The 22044-nt window shown below is 37.1% G+C and overlaps 1 long non-coding RNA gene across 1 annotated transcript in view; it reads right to left on the bottom strand.

Moving 5' to 3' along the window:
- Positions 1 to 16478: 16478 nt before the first annotated feature.
- The window catches only part of LOC148051024 (uncharacterized), a 42219-nt gene continuing 36653 nt past the window's right edge, over positions 16479 to 22044 (bottom strand). Inside the window, exon 3 of the long non-coding RNA XR_015700794.1 lies at positions 16479 to 16543. This is a non-coding gene — a long non-coding RNA (uncharacterized LOC148051024). The remainder of the gene's footprint in view (positions 16544 to 22044) is intronic.

The following is a 22044-nucleotide window of genomic DNA, read 5'->3' as shown; positions in this document are numbered from 1 at the left end:
ACTTTATTATTTGTGAATTATACACAAAAAACAAACTATTATCAGGGTTAAAATTACTCTGTTCAAACTCTGAAACCATTGATATTTTAAGACAGAGTTTGCACTTGCTGCTCTCTCTAACACTACAGAGAACCGTGACTAGTGCAGGTTTTGTTATTACTTACCTTTTATGTGAACGTAATAAATTGAAATAGAGGTCCAGCTTGACACAGTGCTAAACCAGAAACTGAGTAACTCATACTACACCTTTATTAACAAAACTGACCCTTCTTTCACAAGCCAATAAAATGAGAAAAAAATAATTATGACAAATATGCACGTCATTTTATTTCCTAACATAAATCAGTCCGAAAACTATCTCATTTACAGCTTGTCAGAAGGAAACTTTGTAACAAGTGGATGTGATGTCAAATCCACATATAAGCTAACCTTTTCTGTCACTCAAAAAATGTTGTTTACTGTTGGATGTGATGCCACATCCAAGAATATAACCAGTTTGACTGATAGCTCTGGATATGAAATATGAAAAGAAACATTTCAAATAGACCTTAGGCCAACATTGTAATTCTCGTATATTCGTGCAAAAAGGAAAAAATCCCCACAATTCTGTAACAATACTAGAATATAAAGTCCTGGTGAAAAACAATTCCAGATTTGCTTTCTTAGTTCATAAACCCAGAAAAATCACTGAGATGGCTGCCTTTGTTCCACCAAATGTATTTCCTGAATTTACACAAAGCAAGAGCTATCACTGCAAAAAATACCTTCAATCTCTCTTGGGCAATTGGCATTTTAAGACAGATCCAAAAATATGGCTCTAGACAGTGTTTAAGCTTGAAACATCAACCTTGTCAGTGGTCACTATCATGGATTTCACATGACTGGTTTTTATTCATATCTGAGCCTGTTGCAGGAGATTGCATTTTATTTAAACATGAGTTTCCAGTGAGGTATCCTGTAATACAAAAATCAATTCTTCCACCCTTAGCTAGCACGAACTGACATGGCTTCACTGAAGCAAATCAGCATAAGCAAATGGAAACTGGGAGTGGATCTGTTTCAAAATACATGATTCTGCTTTTCTTGCTCAAGCTAAAATTCCTATCGGGGAGAGGAAGCAGATCCACACTCTTAGCAGCAAAGACGAAGGGAACAAGATGATGTGTGAATGCAGTGATGCCCCTATATTTACAGCCAGCACACAGCTCTCACATACACACATTCATCCACATGTACTAAAACTGAATGCCTATTCACACAGTAGGAGCTTTGGCTCTTATTCGCAATTAAGTGAATATTCTTTGCTACTATGCTCCAAATTGCTTTCTGATAGTTCAGTTCATCTCTAAAATATTATATCAATTTTCCCAGAGTCACTGCACTAGCACATTTAGTGGATACAGTAACCATTGAAGGCATTGCTGGATTAGAATGCATCGCTTGTACATTAGATTGTACATACACAATCTCCATTTCAGTGACTGCCTAACAGTAAGCTGTCCAGTGGGGCTTGGCTCTGTTACACAGAAGTATGTGAGCTTTCAGTTCAGTTATGTATGAGTTTGATATATTCTATAATATAGTTCTAGGATTAGAAAGTGTCAGGAGTGAGTGGTACAGATATATTTAAGATTGCACAGTGAAGATTATACTAATAGTAATTCAATGGTTTTCAAATTTACTGCACACTCTTCAAAAAGAATTCGCTCACCTTTTATTGCTCTAGCTATCACTTTTCCCTGACTTCTCGACAGTCCAAAACTCTGAAATGCACACTATTTAAATTCTTTTATTTTATTATGTCCATTTTAATTATAGTATAACCCAGCCTGAAGACAATTAATACGTTTTTGTTACAAATCTTATATACATTTAGATGCTAACTAAAATATTTTTATCCTAGAAAATGAACCATTTGACCTTGAAGATGGATCTAGCTGTCCCCCAACATACTCACTGTCCCCAAACACTCTTCTGCTTGGGTAAAGCAACAGTGAGACAGAAGGAATGATAAAATGCCACAGTAAGTACTAGCCTCCAGTGATGTAAACAAAAAAAAAAAAAAAATCAGACCTGAAAGACTTGATTGTTATGAATATATATTAAAAGATACAGCAGTGTTATTAATTATTTGGACATTTTCAGGGAAAAAAAAATAATTCATCTTCTAAGATGCATATCATACATATTAACAAAGAGAAATTTGGAACTAATCTGAATATTTTGCATTTTTGCTTTAAGAATCTTTTTCACATGTAAAGTTTGTAATAAGAAAGACACTAACAAGCTCTTTTTTGCTTAATCATTCAGAACAGAAGGAGGAATTTGCAGCAGAACATATTCAGTGTCTTTTGTGGTTAAGAACATCCATTTTAATAACTTTTTTCTCTGAATTTTTTATGCATATACTGTTACAAAACATACTTGCTTTCATTAAATTTCTGTTATGCAAAATCTTCTGGGAGAAAACCAGTAAGATGGAATGGAATTAAATATATACCCCACTGCATTTCTGCTTCTCTGGGCAGAATATAAAGCTGCAACCCAACCCCAAGATAACCCTTGTGAAAGGATATATCAGGCATACCTCCTTCTATATAGATATAGACATACACACACACAGCCACCCAGAAGTTTGTACCGCAAAATCCAAATACTTCAGTTCTTGTTGCAATAAAAATTTTACTTGCACAAATACATTGATGAGACCCCAGCACCAGCTTCCTCTGTCTGAGGCAACATGACACAATCTTTCTCTTTCTTGTACTCTCAGTCACAAAGAAATCAAAGATTTGAAATACAGATGATGTGGCTTTTGACCTATTTCCGGAAAAGTATGTTCCCAAATATTCCCCCCCACCCCATGAAGTCCTCAAAATCTACAGCCAGCAGCAGATTTTAAAAAATATAGCAACACAGTAACTTCTGTCCCACTTTCAAAAATACAGTAAAGAAAGGTCAAATACAGACTTGTAACCAGAAATTACTGAAAATTACACAGTAACATCTCGTCAGACACATGCAATACATTAAACATTGAGAAGATCCATAAGTATGATTATAAAACTGCAAAACACCTGAATATACCACAGTCTGGTCAGTTCATTAGATCTGTATAGCTCCATTGCCAAAATGTACAATTGTAAATCAACCACTAATTAATGGATGACATATTTTTAACAAGATCAGAAAGATATTTAGCCCTTCACAAGCAAAATTTTAGTACTACAAAACAAGGTAATGAGAATCTGGTCTCAGATTTTTCTAGGTGGCAGTTTCATATTACATATCTGATGCCTCCAGATCTTGCCTCAAGTGCAGCTGTTTTAGAGAGAACCATCTGAGCTGTAATTAGATGAACACATCAGAATTTAAAGTCTGCTTATTTTACACTTTATTTCCCGGTTTGTAAAGGCTTATTACCTAAGAATTTTCCCAGCTATGTAGAAAATAGATTGCTCAGTTTGCTGAATTATAATGTTATCCTGGTTGCTACAGTTCCTCAAAGAGTTAAAAAAAAAAAAAAAAAAAAAACCAAAACAAAACCAAAAAACCCAAACCACAGGTGAGAGGAGAATTCAGTGGGGTAATGGCTTCATTGTGTGAATATCTCATGTTTGATATACAGTTTTATGGACACACACCCATCATACCCTCATCATTACTTCTTTTCCTAGTGTAGCTTTTATGTAAAAAAAGAAAAGTCAAACAAAGCCCTCAGGATCCTGATCTGGAAACTAACGTACTGATAAATGCTCCCACAACTGTCCTGGGTTCCCTCGTTCCTCTGAAGGCAGTTCCAGGCAAACAGAAGTTCAGTTCTAATCTCTACCAAATTTCTGTGTTAAGATGTAAAATCACAACTTTGTTAAATCAAACTTCAGAGTTTAACCTTGATGCATCCCCTGTAAGTCTGCCCTAAATAGCCATGACTTACCTACTAAACTAATATCGCATGCTTTTGATTCATGATCATAGTTTCACAAGTTTTTGCTGTCCGTTCCTAAAACTCTGTCTAAACTACAGGTATCTCTAATCAGCCCTACTCTGAAAAGATTGCTATAAGAAAATCATTACTATACAAATGCTTTAACACTATTTATCTGTAACATAACTACCCTAAAAAGCAATTATTTGGGCAATAACGAAGACAAGAACTATCAGACAGAACTGAAGTAAAGAAGCTAGTGAGACACAGGCCTGTAATATCTGCTTGCTATGTTAATAAGTCTTGAAACAGTATCAGTTTCAAAAGTTTATCTACTGTTTTCTTCTTTTTGATTCTCACAAGAACTCCTAGTTATCTTAGTCCAAAATTTCTGCTTATTTACTGTATCTGATGCATCAGTTACCATGACAGCCTAAAGCAACAGTTCAAAACAATTTCAACCAGATTTTCAAAGAAACTGATTTTCCATTATGTTTAGCTGCTTGTCAAAAGAACGATCTTCATAGAAGAATGCTTTTCTTTTCATGAAGTGATACAGGCCCTAGCCTAACAGCCATAGAGGCTGTAGATTAAAAAAAAAAAAAAACAAACAATGAGAAGGGGAGGTACAGATAGGTTCATATACAGATAGGTCAATATATATGCATAGATTCGTATCAGTGGATCCAAGAACTCCATATTCTCCAAGTCATCAAATAAGAAAACTTCACAAACTATGACAAAGCAGCCACCTGCTGCAATTTTGAGGGGCCAGATTTCCCTGCAATTCCTTTTTGTGAAGAGTTAAAATGTTCCTTCAGAAGGCAGCTTCAGATAAGACTAAAATTTAATTGCAGCTCAAAAAAATAAAAGGAATTGTTCGGAGATGAAACAAAGACAAGAACTAGTAAATAGAAGAAAAGTGCAGAGTTTGTGAAAAAGGAAATTACGGCTAAAGGCTAACTTGGTTTTGTGAAGCATGGGAAAATACAAAACCAAATTTACATAGGAGACACTAGCAGAAAGGACAAAAGTGGATTCTGCAGCATTTGCCCCTCCAGAAACCATGCCCCGCATACAATCTGCCATCTACCTTTAAATTCAATCAACTTGCTCTGGCTCACCAAGTCATTGCCCCCTCAACTCTGCTGGGTGGGACAATGGCTCTGCATCTCCCACCTCTGTTTCTTCTGTCCAAAGGAACCTTTTAAAGGAAAATTCACCAGCACCAAGTCTACACAATATCTTAAAAGAGATGATTAAAACAGTATGTGTATGTAAATTAGGTAACTACCTAATTTGCCTTAAATGTCCCAGTGGTACTACATGAAACTTGGCAGACACAGATAAGTTGATATTTTAAATAGATGGTGCAATTTCCCTATCTACTATTTCAGCCGCTGCACTATCCTATACCACTTTTCCAGAACAAGAAAATAGTAGAGAAACTTTTAGAATTGAAAAGGATGCCTGAATCATGACATCATTTGATGCAACTCACTTGACCAACTTACTCAGGACTAGGCCTAATGTTAAAAATGAATTGTATATGTCACTGACCCAGACCATAATTCTGTTCAAGTTGAAACATGAATGATAGAGTAGTCTGGCAGCCACTACCATTTTTTCAATTCAGACATAATTTGTGGCAGAATCTCAAACAGATGGTAACTGATAAATGGCAACTGACTTAAACTTCAGAAATTTTTCATTTAGAAAAGCTTTCCAAAAGCCATTAAGAACCCTCATCCCTAACCAGGACAGGGCTAACCTTAAGGCTAACAATTTCTGCAATGTTTGTCAAGAAAGGAAAAAATTCTCTTTACCATTTGCCTTATTTTCCAGTGTAGATGTTATACAGTTTCGACAATATTGGACAGGATTGGCAGCATAAAAAAAAAAAAAAAAAAAAAAGACCAAACAACCCCAACAACAAATCAAAATAAAACAACATACTCACTTAGTTCTAATCAATACTTATTGGGAAATGCTGGCAATAAAATTCAACAATGGTTTAATGGCAACTCTTCTGAGCTTTTCCTTTCATCTTTTCAACTGCAAGGTACAAAACCGGTGCTTCAGATGTTTCTGGTCATAATAAAACTTACACAGATGCCTTCCTGCCATGGAAATATGCAAAGAGGTAAGCAGCTGGAGATATTAATTAAAACCACAAGCCTCAACACTTCATTAGAAAGTTGTGCATGTTACAGCAAAAGAATGAAAAGTTAAATGGAAAATAGCCTGTAAATAGCAACATGAGACTTTCAATTTTAGCAACTAAATTCCATCTTGTATTGTGAGACTGTACTATGGGAGACTGAATACAGAAGAAGAGGGCAGACAATCGCCCAGTGTACTCACTAGGAGGCTAAGAAAAAATATTGCTGAAGACCTCCACTACATGTTGAATTACATCCTTGAGTAATTTGCTTTACAGTACGTCTCAGCTGCAAAAGAGAAAGGCGGATGCTTTGGTTCACTCAAGGAATAGCTATGCAACCCATTTCTCCTGTGGCATCCTGTCACTGCTTAGAAGTAGCTGGCTTGGCTTTGTAAAGCACGTTAAGAATGGCTGCTGATAATTCTCTCTCAAAGATTGTGCAAGGTATTCTACCTTGTGTAACCTGTCAGAGAAATTAAGTAACCTTAATCAACCTACTGTAAAGAGGAACAGCAAATGCCAGATACATAAATCCACGTTCTTGTTCTGCCACACAGACCTTTATCTCTGGCAAGTAACTGATCCACTGTTGCACCTGTATATTGGAGAGAACTGCTTTGTTTAATCACACAGGAAAGATGTGAGATGCTTAGTTTTTACAGTAATGGAGCCAGAGAAAAACTTATTAGACAGTTTTATCCCTTTAACTTGGCATGAAGAAAATGAACAAGAATCAAACTTTGCAATGTTTTAATGTTGGCAATAATGTTCTTCAAGCAGTTACCACTCTTCACGATGGGAATACTTAAATTTATCTTCACTACATTTGAGGCTCTTGTAAAGATCAAGGGCCCCTTCTAGTTGGCAAAGCAGACATGTTAGGACAGCCTGACCAGAAGAGGTAAACCAGAAATAAAGAAAAGAGGAAAGGCTGAGCAATGTAGTGGCTGATGCAATATAAGTGTTCTGGCCACAGGTCTAAAAGCCTTCTGCTTTTATGGAACTTCTATACTCTCACACACAAATATATGTTTCCTAAGGCACTGGTCTCTCTCAGTTGACCATATAACTTGATCACTAAAGCCCTATCAAAGATGCAATCACGTAATCAACCCCCAGTCTGCTATTTCATTTTAAAATGTCTTTTATCACTTTATTTTAAAAACTACACATTTAAGCTTTTTCCAATGTTTCAAATCTGCTTTTTATATCACACTATTTTACAGCAATTTCACATTTTTACCGTATCATATAGTTTCACTAAAACTTATACATGATAATACATGCATTGTAGGCACACATAAATACACAGCGGCATGTGAAGTAGTTTGTACATGTGCATGAGTGTGAGCTTGGGATTTTAGTAGCTTTTCCATTTGCAGTTATTATTGCCTTAAATCTAACACTAAATAGAAGGAATCAGACAGACAAGTGTTCAGCAAGTGAAGACTGTGATTTGACATTTCTGTAAGTACTTTACTGAGTTTGCCAGCCTTTAGTGACTTTGTTACAGAATATGAAGCTATATACGCATTGAGCAAGGATGCTGAAACTCAAACTGCAGTTTATTTCAATCAATATTTCTTTTTTGAAGCCAGGGACTCTCATGTAGTACTCATCTGACAGCCTTTGATGTGAACAGCATTAATAAATGTTGACATTTGGGTTGATTACTCTCCCTCTACAAACATGGACTAGTCAGACACTGACTAATCCCTTCATTCTTTCTATTTGAGTTGCTGTTCTTTCTGTCCCGCTCGCTACTGCTCAGTTTTATCTGTAACTTTCAGTGCACCAAAAATATAGGATTAGAAAACCTGACACTAACAAGATGTGTGACGTTATTAAGCACCAGAAGAATCTGTAAAAACCGTAACCAGAATTAATATCAGTGACATGTGTGTCTTTCTAATGTCTATACCATAATTCTTAAACTACAATCATCCTGTTTTCGTTTCAGTGTAGATAAGCCACACGCCTTTGGACTAAATGATTGTTGCTTTCTCAAATGACCTGCACATGTAGCAACAACAGTGCAGCCTTCTGGAAGCAGTATAAGGAAGGAAATGTATACAAGAACACATTCTTACTGTTTTGAAGGTCCACGTAGCATTCAGATTGAACCAGATATGCTATCTGGCACACCTAAAGCTGTCATTATAAGGAAAGGTTATCCTGATCCCCTCCAATGATTTCCCCCCTGCACTGATTCACTAGCTTGCTCTTCCACTTGCAAAGCCAATAACAGTTTTTAAGGGAAGACTACATAACTTATTACACAAGATGCCTTTTCTTTTCTTTAGGTTATTAAACACATCAAATGCTCTCCATCTCAAAACATTTCTAATTCATTTTCTATTATAATTAAAAATGCTCTATTACTAACCTAAGAATGTATAAAAAATTTACCCAGAAAAAAGGGTATCTAAAAGCCAGCAAGATCTTGGAAATCCTTCTTTCAGAATACGAACTCAGCAAAAATCCGCTCCATTAAAAGCTGTTAGCTTACTAGACACTATAATCTTTCTCCTGTTGAATTGAAAGCCAGTCATTGTATTTAGAGTCCTAACCCAAATTCATAGTGTGTTGCTATTCCAAAAATGGATCCTGGCATTTCATGGAGATTTTTTTATCTGAGGTGATAAAATAATAATTAATAGTGAGGAAATAACTGCCAAAAATTCAGTCCTGAAGACAACCACAATGCAATAGAGTAATCAGAATACAAAACTGAATGAGGTAGCAGATAATGTTCTGAAATGCAAACTAATTCATTTACAGAGCTTAAATACCTTTCTTTTTAAAGTACATTATTGACTGCTGCCCTGGAAAAATTATTTAATACATCTAAAACAACAACAAAAAAAAACTCGCATGTATTAAAACAACAGCAAGTACCCATCTTTTCTTTCATTAATATCAGCAACTCTTAGATTTCATCCATTCTTCAACTGTAGAGTTACCTGCAAGATTATCCTCGAGTAAAATTCTATAAGCAACCCTTAGGTTTCATCAGAAATTTTATTTCAGCTAAATACTTAAGAAGTTTATACGCACAATGGCATTTTGGACAATGACATTAAAATGGGCAGCACTTTTCTTATGAACAAATAATCTGATGTTTACATTAATGTACATAAATTAATCCCTTGCAAAGATTCTCCCTCAAAAGTCAGTTTGATTTTATATGGAAAAGCTAAAATTGAAATCACAATGGTTATTTTTTTTTTTGTTAAGACAGTGAAATATAGCCTTCACCTTGTAAATTCAAACTTTTCCGGTTTTGTTACTTTTTATTTTTTTAAACACAGTAGTACTGGGTGTTCTGCACTCTAATTTCCACACCTAAACTGAAGCAGAGATCTTAGGAAAACCTTCCCCTAAGAAGTCTTTAATGCCATTTGGGAAGAAATTAAACAATCACTCCATAATCATTTATATAAGATATAAAACTGCATCATCTCAGCTGAGCAGTAGCCTTACAAACTGAAATATTGAAAGATCAGTCCAGCTATCTTTATCTATACTTGAAATAAAAATAATTGAAGATTTACCATAGTGACATTTTAGGATTTATCAAATTACATAATAAATTATTCAATACTTCTCCAAACACAGATTTTTATGAATGTCTGTGGCAATGTGTTCTAACATAGAAAGCATTATTTTAATTTAATTGTTGCCTGGAACACCATCATTTTATCATGGTATTTCATTAGATGTTTGTTCAATAAAGATCTGCTTATTTACTGGAAGAATCAAAACACCATTTTCCCAAAAGAGGAGGTGGGGCAGGGGAATCAAACAAAGAGACAGTGCATTTCCCCAGAAATTCCAAGTTTCTCTCAGGTCAGCACTTCTCACAAAAGTGTTTTCAACTTTTTCTTAGAGCTACAAGCCCAATATTTTTTAATTTTTTCAGGTTATGCTTGTTTTCTTCCCTTTCTTTTCTGCTTTTGTTTTAGAGAGAGACATAAGCTATGCCTGTATTAGCAAGCAGTGAGGACCAGTCAGAGCAGATCTGTACAGTGGACCTAAATACACGCTGTCTGCATTTGTTTGTTTTATTATGGACTATCTCTAGTCTGATCCCATTTGATGCTGGTTCCCCCCCATTTATGGGACGCTGATCCCATCAGTGTCCTCTTGAAGCACATCTAGCTTTGCCATTTTCAGTCCAAAAAGGAATCCAGTTCATGTGCACCAAGACCGCTTGCTCCATGGTGTGAACCAAAGCATACAGTCACTGGAGATGACAGTTCCTGATCAGAACCCACACACCGACACAGATGCACAAACAGAGACACCCTTCACAGTGAAAGACAATGAAACCCTCTGGCCACACATCCATTGCCTGTTGCTTTATCTTGTCTTAGGCCAAGATATATATTGGTATTTGGATTGAATGCTGATATTATTACAGGGAAAATGTCAAAAATAATAATAAATATTCTTATTATTACTGCTTTTACAGCAAATTTTTTATATGTACAACGTCACAAATGCACTGAAGTAATTCTTGAAAATAACTAATAAGAGATTCCACTGCAATGATACTTCCTCATCTTCCTGCCCACACCCACCCACTCCCCACCCCCTGCAAAAATTAAGGCAGAAACAGAGAATGCACTGAAATAGGTAACTGTGAAACCACAGGAAAAAATATTCATGTTTTAAATTATAAGCAAATATTGTAAAATCAAGTAACACTCACAGCCAGTGCTTTCTACATTGCTACACTGGCACTTGTTAAGGAAAAAATATATGGAATTATCCAGACATTCTAGTCACTGCAGCATATGCAACATCCCAAAATATGCACTAATGCATTTGGGTGGAATAAACTAAAACGGAAACCAACTGGAGCTATACCTTTCCCTGACCTGTTCTGGACTGACCATACCCTAAATAGCACATAAAGAAACCATCAATTATACCATACTTTCTTCTCCGTTTTTCAGCGCTTCCCATCGTTTGGGAAAAGAAATTGTACAGAAGACAGTCAGCCAGAGATTCTGGTCAGTCAGTCTAGCTAAATATCAAAGAACGTCTCCAGTTGTGTTTACAGTTATTCTGCCACATCTTATTATATGATGACCCCATGACCTTCCTTCATCCCTTCTACTCCATACCATCTGTCTTGTACACACTCTTGCCATTCCCCAACAATTCATAGTACAAAAGCTTCCAGGCTGAGCCAGAAATTATATCTTTGTGTTTAACTGTCCTTCATGGAGCCATAATATCCTGTTGCATTTAGTTCTAAAACTTAGTTACATGCTGTGTGAAGAAGTACTCCTTTTATTTGTTTTGAACACGCTCCTGATAATTTCATTTTGATGCCACCAGTTGTCATATTATAGGACACAGGCAACAATCATTCCCTTTCCACCTTCCCTATATTACTCATGATATCACTGACCTTTTTCATATCCCTCTCTGCCATTTCTTTTCCAAAACGAAGAGTTCTAGCCCACTTAACCATTTCTCATATGGAACCCATTCAATTCCCTTGCGTATTCTTGTTGTTTTCCTCTATACGTTGCTAATTCAATTAAATATTTTTCAAACTAGGACAAGAAGCATACATGGAATTCAAAAAGAAAGCTCAAAATGGATTTCTAACATCACAAAAACATTTTCTGTTTTGTTCTCTACCCCTTTCCTAACAGTTCCTAATGTTATATTTAGTTTCAGGCCACTACTTAGCACTGACCAGACTTATTAAAAAAAAAAAAACAAACTTGTATTATAAGCTCCAAGATCTCTTTTCTGAATGGTAATAGCTTGTCTAAAGCTTGTTATTGAGTTTGTAAATTTAGAATTGTTTTTCCCCATGAATTATTTCACATTCTTCAATTCTGAATTTCATCTAGGTCAATTAGAAAGCTGTCAGTTAACTTACTTTCACCATGGATACATTAGTGGTGGGCTAGGGCACTATTTTAGCCAGTAAAGCTCTTAGAGGTGAGCCATCTGAACATAATAGTAATGAAAACCATCACTGAACCGTTCCAGCTGTGAGCTACAACAGTGAAGAATGTGAATGAAAGTCATTTCATAGGTTGCATGAATGCTGTTGTGTAAAGCCTGTGATACAGCCTTTGGGCCCAAATAGCCAACTATTTACCTGCTTGTATTGCCCCCATGGAAATTACTCTGGCATAGCTGAGAGGAAATTATGGAGGTACCTGGAGTACAAAGCACACTTCTTGGAGTACAATAATCCTTTTCCAGCGCTTACCTAGTCTCTGTGTGAACATATTTTTTCTTCTATCCAATCAGAATTTCCCCTGTTGCATCATGTGTCTGTTGCCTCACGTCCTTTCGCTGTGCTCCTCTAAGAAGAGTCTGGTTCTATCTTCTTTAAAACCATCAATCCCTTTGGGCAACACTATTAACTAATACATGGATCAACAATTTTACTCTACATGTAAAAACACATCCTTTAACATACTTTTTTCTCATGCCACACAAAGGACCAAGAATTTGATCGCCACACATACATCACCTGGAGGAATGAAGACATTCTATTAAAGCAATCTCAGTATGTTTGGAGGAATTCTTTAAAATACAGACTGCTTAAGGGCCACAAAACAGATGTTCTGCATGAAAGAAAGTCCTGGTAACAAATTTCCAGTTAACTGTCTGCAATCTTTTTCCTGAACTCCTGAACTCATCCAGATCCATTCTAAGACCACTTACCCTTTTTTCCCCTTCCTCTGCCCACACTACTTCAAGTAGCTGCTCATTGCAGAATCTCTCTCTTTTGACAGGAACATTCTTTTATTTAAGCCAAGACTCAGGCTTAAGGGATTTAAGGGACATTAAAGAATAAGTACCGGCTCACGCATGGACAGCACCCATACCTAGCTTACTTGAGAAGACAGTAAGGGTTCATGCTGACTACATTTTGTGCTGCCACAGCTACACCTTTTAACAGGTTTTAGGCTAGCTGGACATCTTTGGTGCATCTAAATGAGATGTAGAGAAGGTGCGTTAGGTCAGGCAACTCCTTTCTACCATCTTCTCCAGTAAGTTCTTTGTGACTCTGATCTTTTTAGATGGAAACACCTACTTGGAAACGTCTACTATCTTGCAAAATTACTGTAGTAATTCATAAGAACTGTGTTATGATACAGCTTTTTAGTCAGTATAAGATATTTAATGCCAGAAACAATATCATTATTACCACATGCAATTAGTTTACTGGAATAGAGGAGAAACATCACCTTTCTCAGTTACCTGCTGAGCTGTAAATTGGGGTTGTCATCTGTCTGGAGGTAATCAAGACAGTCCTGATTTGATGAACGTGTACTGACCACAGAAAGGAAAAAAGGAATTGTCCTGACTCTGTACAGAATAAACAAATCTAAATTCTATCAGCAAATGGCCAACAATCTGAATAAAGACAGCAGGCAAATGCAGAAATATCTTGCTTCTATTCTGTTGAGTCGCTTGTCTTGGTAATAGGGTACAGGAGAATGTGAGGAGGAGAGGATCTCTTTCACCAAGAAAAGACTTCATATCATTACTGAATCCCCCAATGTGAGATGTTAACAGAGGACCTGCTTTCTTAAAGATGGTGTGATTTATGTTATTCTCAGCTCACAAAATGACTTTTCTATTTTTTATTGCAAAACAAAGAACAACAGAGAATCTTTTACTACAAGTAAATGTCAAAAGGACTGTCACCACATTTGTATAAAGTCATGATTTATTATGGTTATTCCACAGTTGTTATGGAGATGAGCTCTGTTTTACTTTTCTGGTTATCTTTACTAAGAACTATGGGGTATGTGATTCAGTAGAAACAGCCCTGAGAGAAATGCTTGCAAGAGCAAAATGTGTCAGAAATATGAAATCACCCTTCCATCATGATGTCATAAAGAAGGCTGCAGATGCATGTTCTTTGCCTATTCCCCGAAATCCCACTGGAAGTTTATGTGAATTTATTGTTTTGCACAAAAATTCAATTCATACAAGCTTGATAGCATTTTCCATGATCATTTAATTCTAATTTAAATTCAGAGCAAATTTTTTGAGTGGTTTAAGAATGCTATAAAACCCAACCTCCTTCATTTTTCTGAGAAGATTTAAACAACTACAGCTAGGACTTGGAGTTATCTAAGGCCCTGAAAAGTTACTTGTGGAGATTTTGTCCATTAGGATCAAATAGCATTAGCAAAGAGCACTGATAAGAATATACTTTCCAAATTCTCAATTAATAATGTATATCCCATTGCTTCTGTGGCAGATGTATTCCCAATTAAGTATGCAAAGCTAAAAGAACTTGCTTGTTAACAAAATCTGGTTCCCACTGGATTAGTCCTGTGCCTACCAACATGGAAATAACAAGCCAAAGCTCACAAAGTTATACTAGCATTAACCAGCTTTAATGAAATCACAGAGGTGCCTAACAATTTATTTTGATAGCTTCATACATATATTCCTATTGTATTATAATGTTGTTATACTATTTCTTATTCTGTGTTCCTCCCTTTGACTCCCTCCTTTGTAGCCTTTTCTCTTAAAAAAAACAAAACAAAACAAAAAAAACCCACCAACCCCTACCTGTTATGTTTTGAATCACATGTTGTTTATTGGTTTGGGGGTTTTATGATTGACATTAAGTACATTAAAATTATAGCATGATTTTATCTATATTCTTTGCTTCTGGTTTTTGGACAAAAGAATCTCTATATCTTGAAAAGATCTGCAGGTAAAACATGAATTATAGCTTCTGGGACATAAAGTCCCCATCCGACATTCACAAAAGAAACTAATACACAAGATATCCAGAGATGATACACTTCAAAACTAACAGAACATGACAAAACCATTAGTTTGCATCAAAGTCCTCACAGAGTTATAGTCAATATAATCAGGTAGAAATAGCTTGTATTGTTGGCTTGTCAATATCAATTTAGACCACCCACTGGTTCTTATTTATTTTTTATCATTGATTCTGCATTTTTCCTGCCCATATCATACAGCTAAATTCCTTATGATATGACAAGGCCTTAAGGATTTATAGACATTTCTCAAACTGTAACAAATTGCTATTCTTGTTAGGGTTCCACCTATAATCCCCATGGGAAAAATGTTATGAGAGAGATACTATCAAAGTGATCCCTGGCTGCTGATGCAGAAATGAAGACAAGTCATTTTTAGTTAAAATCAAAAGGGGCAGAAATAGTGGCAGAGTCAGGGCATTTATTAAGTTACAGTCATTTATCAGAAAGAAAGAAAGTTAATTAAAACCCCATAACAGTGTTTATAGGTTTTGAAGGTCTGTAAATCCTTAGTTTAATACTGCAGCTAAGAATCCCTATTTATTCATTAAAAATATACATCTGGGATCATCTTGTAAGCAATATTAGCTTTCTTCTCCAGAAATCAGGTCGCATGGAATCATAAGATAAACTTTATAAACTAAAATGATTTAGCATCCCAAGCTCGCGCCTTTTTTTTTTTTTTTTTAGTATAACAGACACTAATATTATGTTCAATATAAGCCAGGAGCATTGATGGACCTCCATATATCAGGAAGATACATGACCAGGACACAGCCACAGAGTCAACATTTAGATGCTCTAATGAAGTACAACAGAAATTTCTGCCAGTTAGGAAATTAATAACTTACTTCTGTCTGTGAAATATTGAGAAAAAGAGATGATTGCTTTCCCTTTGCCAATTTTTTTTTTTAGCTTTCACTGAAAAAAAACAAATCCTTTTTTCACGCTTAAAAATAATATAAAAATGACAACTGGTTTTAACAACAGAAGCTGCTGTTTGCTGAAATCAAGAGATCAGTAAAGTGTGAAAGCTTGAAAATCTACTCTGACATGGACATGCTCAGAACTTTCAAATTTTTGGCATCTGATGGATAATTTCTATAAGTAACAAACAGAGGTTTTGGGGTTTTGCCCTTGTGCAAGATACCAAAAGATCTGTTTAGTGAGACTCAATTGAGTTAACAGACTCACTGGCCCTGATCAGAGCTTCTGACGATGAAATCCAAACAGAAGAGAAACATGGAGTAAATCTCCAGAGGGGTCCACCAAGGACAGTTACTACAATTGTCTTAGTTAAAAAGCCAGTGTTTCACACCAGGAAGAAACATTAAATAGAGTAAAACTCCACATCCAGAAGACTAGGGCCTTCACTGTTGCTGTTACATTTCCTTTTGCACCCAATGTGCTGCCAATGATTTTCCCTTTCAGTTCCTTGGAACTACAGAGGTAACTAAATAAAACTGGCTAGAATGCTTAAGCAAGAGAAAAATGACACACAGCAAAGGCTCAGTGAGGTTTCTTACCTCTAATCACTTACTTTCAAACAAACTCTGAAGAAGTAAGGAAAGACAGCCAAGGTCCCTCCCAGAGGAAGTGAGATCTTTGTCTCTTGTGGAAAAGTTTACAAGGGTTGAAATGGCCCACTGTGGAATTCTGGGGAAACAGAAAAAAAAAAAACCAAAAAAACCCATCAAAAAACCCCAACACGTTCTCTCTGTAGAGTTCAGCAGTTTTTGTGTCTTTGGAGTGGACAATAAGGTTAAACACTTAAGGTTAAAAAGAACAAAATATATCCATTGCTGGTGTTTCAGTTACAATAGGCATATGCTGTGAAATCTCATACTTCCAGCCTAATAAATCTGGCCTCCAGAAATCACAAGGAAGTAATTTCCTTCTTCTAACTCCTTTCACAATTAACTAAGTGAAATTTAAGAGTTCAATAGCCTTACTCTCTTTTCTCATTTAAAATCAAGAGCAGCAGGGTTGTAGTCATCAAAGTCAGATGAATTTCTAAAGGATCTGAGAGATCACTATGCAAAACCAAGACTGCTGGACACTTACAAGGGGTTCCCTGACTCCGACCTCGTCACTTCTCCAATTACTTTTCTGTTTCTTTAGCTCTACATCTCTGTCCAACTCTGCTATTCAATTGAACAGATTTTCCTTTTTTCCCTGAATCAGTTTTTCTCCCCATGCTATTTTCTCAACATGAAAATGAACAATTTGTTAGCCAAAATCCTTGAAAAAATATTTGTTTCCTCACTATAAGATGCTCATCAGAGACTGTATTTGTTGCATATCGCCCCCCACACTGGCTTTTATCATAATTTCTTTCCACAGCAAACAGAACCTCTCCTACTAATTACCCTACTGGAGACTCAGTTAGTGAGAGACTCCACTATGGCATGAAGTCCAGCACAAGGATTTGTCTGTAGAATTAATCTCTCATTTTTAAATCATCCTCACCTTCTAGAATTCTGTGAGGAAAAGGAAAAAGAAACTAGAGGGGAAAGAATCATTAGTAAGTTTATTGTTAAAAGAATTTATGTTATTTAATGAATTTATGTTATTTGCTTCTACATTTCTTACTGTAAGCATACCCAACCATCAGTTCATCCCTCCTTCACACACAGAATAAGATTGACCACTGCCACAGAAGTGTATATATTTCAATATGAGGCTAGAACAGGCATATGAATCAAAAGCTCACCAAGATAATGGGTGGCAGAGATCAGATAACAAATAAGTACAGTTTTTAGCCCATCAGCAATAAAAATGTATCTTGTCACATGCCTCATTGTAACCAGAATGCATAGAAAGCACATGCTGGCTCTGTAGATACAGGCCTTCTCATCTTAGAAGCAATATTGTAGAGTGCGAAAGGACTAGTGACAGAACTAAGGAATTAACAATCTATCCTAATGCCTTTAAAATGAAAATGGAAGAGAGAATCTTGCATTACAGATCAGATTAGAAAAAGAGCAGCACCAATCATGAAAAGCAAGGACAAGAAGTTTGTTTTTAATAAGGGACTTAAAGGAGGATGTGACAGTCAGAGCAGTGAGTCGGGAAGACACTGTTAACAGCAGTGTTTTATAAGGACCTGAAGACAGAAAAAGGACAGGAAAAAATGGTCTGAGAAGAGATTACTGTTGTTAAGTGTAGAAACAATCACGTTCTAGATGAGAGCTTGGAAAGCTTAAACCCTACATGTGGAGCTTGAAACAGAAGGCTGAAAGGAGATGCAGAACAGATGGTTATAGCTACCTCAAAGATCACGTAAAGGAGAAACAGGGTGAGAAAAGCCTGCAAGAAAAAAAAAGAAAAGTCCAAGTAGAAAATAAGAATGAAGAGACTGGTAAACCTTGGACAGATTTTACTACATAGATCTGGTCCATTACACACACACATCACTTCACCCGCTCCCTTTTTCTGGTACCTCCTTTACTAGAGCTTTCAAAATTTAAAACCTTCATTCATGATGCCATTTTAGACTGAACACAACACCACACATCTATCTGTATTTTTATCCTTCATTATACTGCATTTGCAAGGTAGAATTCTGGTAACAGATATTTAATCTCTGCTACCACTAAATATTTATGCTTCTCATCAAAAATTTCTGAACTGCAACCAACAGAACTGTTTGGTGCTATTTATTTGTGTAGCACTACTGTGCATTGCTTCTTATAGCGATACCTGAGCTTCCCTGTTTGACATTAGTATCAAGGGCAAGCTACTGTATCAGTTTGCTCAGGAAACTGCAAAATTTATAGTCATTAACAGGGTGTAGTGAATGCTTCAGAGCAGCCTAGTAAAAAATTACTTTGAACTCGTATAATTCTTAGAAGACCGCAAAACATTTTCCACAAAAAATTCTGCTATGACACAGAACAAAACCATACAAATTCACCTTCAATTTTCCCACCAGCATTCAAAGTCTGAGCCAAGTCTTTTGGTGTAGGACAACATGAAAACAAATCTAGCCGTTTAACAGAAATTAATGGGATAAGAATAAGACAAACCTGATTGATAACATTCAAGGCTGTATAAAAATGTACAACTAAATTGGGCATGAGGGATAAATAAGGTCCACTGGAATTCTTTAAACAACTTAAAAAAAAACCTGCTTTAATTATTTCTCTTCTCTTGCTAATTTTTCTTTTCAGTTTGCCTTATTTTAATTTACTTAACTTGACTTTAAGACAAGTGAAGGAGTCAGGATATGATCTCTGACCATATTTAGAAATAACGTGCCTCATAAAAACGTAAAAAATTATGTTGGGATAGCCAGGAGATTTGGGTTTGGAATAATTTCTAGTTCAGATCATTTCATTCCCTAATCTCTTCCCTAAATGTCCTAACAATGTCTCTATATGAAGCTCTTCTGAGCCATTTAAATTTCAAGTTTTGAACCTCTGTTCGATTAAGTGGATGTAGGACATGGGTATTTGTAAAAGGTGGAAAACAGTGTAAATGGAAAAAGTGAAATGCAATCAAAGATTTAAAGGTCAAGAAAATTAACTCCAACTGAAATGAACAGAACGACGATTTCAGGCTTATCCAACATTATCACTTTGTTCCATAAAAGCAGTAGTTACTAATGCAAATAATACCTGTTTCCACCTTAAAGCGAAACCCATAGAGAAGGGATATGGCTATACGTACGCTAGCACATAATACTCTTTAAAATGAGTGGGCTGTAGAGCGAAGCAACTGATATTTCCACACTGCAGGTGTAGCACACAAACCATGCAAGTGTAGGGTCTTGCTTCAGACCGGCTATAGTTTGATGCTTTGGATCGAAATTCCCTTAGTGGAGAGAGTTTATTAGGTATGCTCTCAGAACAAATATTCTGGCTTAGATTCATCTAAAACTAAAAAGAGTTCAGTTTGTGCTCTCTAAGACCACTTCATGGTGCAAACTAAAATTCAGTAAATGGGGACTATCAAGAGATACCTGATAAAAGCTGAAACATTAATGTACATATATCGCAAGCGTAGTTCATAGAATCATAGAATCGGTAAGATTGGAAAAGACCCTTAAGACCATCAAGTCCAACCGTTAACCTAGCACTGCCAAGTCCACCACTAAACCATGTCCTCAAGCACCACGTCTACCCATCTTTTAAATACCTCCAGGGATGGGGACTCAACCACTTCCCTGGGCAGCCTGGTCCAATGCCTGACTACCCTTTCAGTGAAGAAGTTTTTCCTAATAGCCAACCTAAACTTGCCCTGGCGCAGCTTGAGGCCGTTCCCTCTCATCCTATCCCTTGTTACTAGGGAGAAGAGACCGACCCCCACCTCACTACAACCTCCTTTCAGGTAGTTGTAGAGAGCAATAAGGTCTCCCCTCAGCCTCCTCTTCTCCGGACTAAACAACCCCAGCTCCCTCAGCCGCTCCTCACAGGACTTGTGCTCTAGACCCTTCACCAACTTCGTTGCCCTTCTCTGGACACGCTCCAGCACCTCCATGTCCTTCTTGTAGTGAGGGGCCCAAAACTGAACACAGTACTCGAGGTGCGGCCTCACCAGTGCCGACTACAGGGGCACTATCACCTCCCTGGTCCCGCTGGCCACACTATTCCCGATACAAGCCAGGATGCCATTGGCCCTCTTGGCCACCTCAGCACACTGCTGGCTCATGTTCAGGCAGTGTCGACCAACACCCCCAGGTCCTTTTCTGCCAGGCAGCTCTCCAGCCACTCCTCCCCAAGCCTGTAGCATTGCATGGGGTTGTTGTGACCCAAGTGCAGGACTCAGCACTGAGCCTTGTTGAATCTCATACAGTTGGCCCTGGCCCATCGATCCAGCCTGGCCAGGTCCCTCTGTAGGGCCTTCCTACCCTCCCGCAGATCGACACTTCAACCCAGCTTGGTGTCATCTGCAAACTTACTGAGGGTGCACTCAATCCCCTCATCCAGATCATCAATGAAGATGTTGACCAAGACCGGCCCCAACACTGAGCCCTGGGGAACACCACTCGTGACCAGCTGCCAACTGGATTTGACTCCATTCACCACCACTCTCTGGGCTCGGCCGTCCAGCCAGTTTTTAACCCAGCGCAGAGTGCACTTATCCAAGCCGTGAGCAGCCAGCTTCTCCAGGTGAATGCTGTGGCAGACAGTGTCAAAGGCCTTACTAAAGTCCAAGTAGACAACATCCACAACCTTCCTCTCATCCACTAAGCGGGTCACCTTGTCATAGAGGGAGACCAGGTTAGTGAAGCAGGACCTCCCTTTCATAAACCCATGCTGGCTGTTGCATCATTGCTTAATCCCACTGTAAAAGTTATCTCATTAAACTTTATGAAAGGTTTGAAAACTAAAATGAAGGAACAACTCTAAAATACTAATTGAAAGGCAAGAGACTAGCAAAATAACTTTAACATACAAAGCAATCTGTAGACATAAACAAAAAGGAAAAAACCAAACAAGCTAGAAACAAAACTTTTCAGTCTTAAATCTCAGGAGTCCTTCAGTGAGAATAAACAGTACTGTGAATGCGATGCTCAGTTCTGATCTTCTAATACAACAATCTTAGACCCTTCTGAACTTCGAGAGTTTAAACAGCTGGACTGAACTAGTGCCTTCTAGCACCTTGCAGCTATCACTCTTTCTAATGCAGAGGACACTCCCTGTTTATTTGTGACTGCAAAATGCTGATGTGAATCACAAAATCATTCCAACATACCAGGGTCATGAGGTCACAAGGGATCACTTCCCATGGATCAGTTTTCTAATTCTATTTTAGCGTGGATAGCTTTTTTCATGAATTTTGTAAGATTCGTTAGCTTCTAGGTTTGAAACATGCACACAAGTCAGTTTAAGTCCAGGCCTTCAATTTGGCCAAAAATCTCTCTACCCATCAAATGACCATCATTGCTCACTGCTGTATTACCCAATTATATTTTGTCTAACCTCAATATTCAGACAGCAAATGTGAGACCTTTAAGATTCTATCATCTGAAATGTAAAAACGTAAAAGGAGATGAGAATAAAGAAAACAGATGGTCCGTTTTTTCCTTGAAGCTGCCATGTGAATAACACATCAGGGTAGGTCAGGAAAACCTAAACTTCTGAATCTTTTTGAATATACCAGTGATTTCAGGGGACATTTTCTTTGTGATTCTTCAGCTTTACTTATTAAAA

This window comes from Nipponia nippon, unplaced genomic scaffold, assembly GCF_047370975.1.
Source record: "Nipponia nippon isolate SJK-2023a ecotype South Korea unplaced genomic scaffold, ASM4737097v1 scaffold_7, whole genome shotgun sequence".
Taxonomy (NCBI): Eukaryota; Metazoa; Chordata; class Aves; order Pelecaniformes; family Threskiornithidae; genus Nipponia; species Nipponia nippon.
This window is presented reverse-complemented; position numbering and strand designations above follow the sequence as displayed.